Below are 2518 nucleotides of genomic sequence, written 5' to 3'. Positions count from 1 at the left end.
AGTGAAACAGCACCCCCCCCCCCGCCGCCCCCCGACCGGCTGAGCCCAGATCTGCTGAACCACACTGGGCCTGCCATTCTGGGAATGTGAGAATATATTTATTGTCCTATGCCACTGAGATTGGCTGTTGTTTCTTATGGCAACAACTGCCTGCTACACTCAGGGTAAGTCACTTTGTAAAAAAATAAGGCCTTTCTATAGTCTATGCATTGCTCCAGCATCTGTCTTCTTCACTTTGATCTTCTCATACCTGTAATCTCCTCTTCTGAAGTTGCTAAAGAGTAGCGAAGGATGTTCTAGATGCTTGCAACTCAAAATATATCCTCGCTCTGGCACTTTTACCATCACCTTCGTGCGTGTTCAAAATGCAAACCCTCAGGCCCCACTCCAGACTAACTGAATCATTATCTCTGGGGATGAGGCCCAGAAATCTGTGTTTTAACAGGTTTTCCGAGAAATGCTCCCCACACATTAAGGTGGTCACCATTTGTCCAGGACTGTTTCGGTCTTAGCACTGAAAGTCACTCTTTCTGAGATAGCCCTCAGAAGGTTGGTCAATGGGAGAATCAATGTGTTATCCTACAGTGATGAGATTTCTGCAGTACTGGGAAGGCACTCTTCTCTGCATGCCTATTTCTGAAAATTCTTCTGAAATACTGTTAATACTTCATGTCTTTGGCAATGGCCAGAGCTTTCCCTTGCTAAGCTGCAAATCTTCACAGAAAGGTAATTCATGGAGCCTTTCCAAGTGGAGTGTATTGCTTCAAGATAAAGGGCAGCTTTCTCAGAGGGAAGGGAGCAAGGATTCATAAGCTCCTCACTGATGCTCTGTGTCTAAAGTATAAATGAAGGAGATTTTCAGATTTTTATGTGCCAGTCTTTTCACTGAACATGGGAATACAAGTTAGAGACAGTGGGGTTAGACAAGGGGCAAGAAAAAAACACTAACTGTATATTTCTAAGACTTAACAGTTCTACTAGAACACTAATTTTTCCAACGTGACTTCCCTCCCCCGTCTTCAGAGACAGAATGGGGCCCCTTTTAGCCCAATTTCCTTAGGCAGCAGTAGAATTAACTTACTCATGTTCTACTGAACACTGGGCATGTAATTCCCTGTGCAGGTTAAGCTGTGGTGCCTTGTGATTTCAGGGTTCTCTGTTCGAGTCAACTTCTCTTAGCCTGAGTTGGAGCCCATCAGTCTGTGGGGCCCAGAGCAACTTAACCATCTTTGGACAGAATCCATCCAAGAGTTCACCCAGTGCCCTGAAGTCCTGCACATGTGCGGGAGCCACAGGAAGCCCCTTGGATCAAAGAGAGCCGAGAGAGCCTCTACGGGGCTGCGGGAACATCGTGTAATTTACCCAAACCATCTGCGAGTGACATAAATACCAGCCGCTCAGAACACCTGCACCAGATGACTCAGCATCAAGTTGGGAAGCCAGCAGGGGGTTGAAATAAAAGAAAACAAAAACTTCAGTGACTGGAGCAAAACAAATCATCACATTTTGGCACCAGCTGCACTGGAAAGAAAAAAAAAAATGAACGAAAGAAAATGAGTTGGCAATTTTTAGTCAACTTCCAGTCAGAGAGGTCTGCCAGCTGGATGTGTCGAAGTTTGTGTTGGGGGGGCGGGGAGGAAGGGGGTTTAAAAGAAAAATGAAGAAATATTAAATCCCAGAGACCTCCAACAATAGTTTCAAGGGCCTGGCTTTCTAGATAAAGAATAGCTGCTGCTGAACTTAAGACACAAAATGTTGATTACGACATAGAAGGAATAGAGAAAGAGGGGCCCTGTTGATAGAGTGAAGAGGGAGTGAGCAGGCGTGGACTTTGGGCGTGCCATGCCCCCGCAAGCAAGCCAGAGAAGTCCTGATGGGCCACTTCCTCTCACCTGCGAAGGCACTCGTTTATTTAGTCACAGTCCTTCAAAAACTCTCCCAGAAAACCCCCCTGCAGCTTTAGCCACCATGAAGAAGGCCGGCCACACAATTTCAAGACCTGAATATACCATCAGTAGGAAAAGAAGAACCCGATTGCCTGTGAGCGCTTCTAATGAGGCAGTTTCTGGAATTTCAATTACTGTGGGGTGCCTACTGTTTATAGCATTGACCTTGTATTTTCTCTGGTAGAGAGGAGCAATGTGATGAATGGCGGGCACACCACTTTCCGCCTCATCCACCAGATGAATGGCCACAGATACTCTTGGCATCTGAAGTGGTCCAGGTGGTCCCTCTGGCCTGATTCCCTTGGCCAGTTTTCCTTTCTCATCTGGGAATTTTGACCCTCCTGCTTTCCAACTAATTGTCTCATATTATCTCCTTTTTGTTCATGACTGTCCTTTCAGCAAAAGGTTGCAAAATCTCAGGCTGTTGAGACAGAAAGTCTCAATTAACCTCTAACCTCGTTTCAGTGCCCGTGGTGGCTTGGGTTATTCCTTACACCTAATCATGGGCCCATTAACAAGTTGTGCGAAAACTAAACAAAACAAAAACACTGTTTTGACCAGGCTGTAATTGC

This window comes from Leptonychotes weddellii, chromosome 10, assembly GCF_054177405.1.
Source record: "Leptonychotes weddellii isolate Sample4059 chromosome 10, ASM5417740v2, whole genome shotgun sequence".
NCBI classification, from domain to species: Eukaryota; Metazoa; Chordata; class Mammalia; order Carnivora; family Phocidae; genus Leptonychotes; species Leptonychotes weddellii.
The sequence above is the reverse complement of the archived record's forward strand: the minus strand, read 5'-3'. Positions refer to the sequence as shown.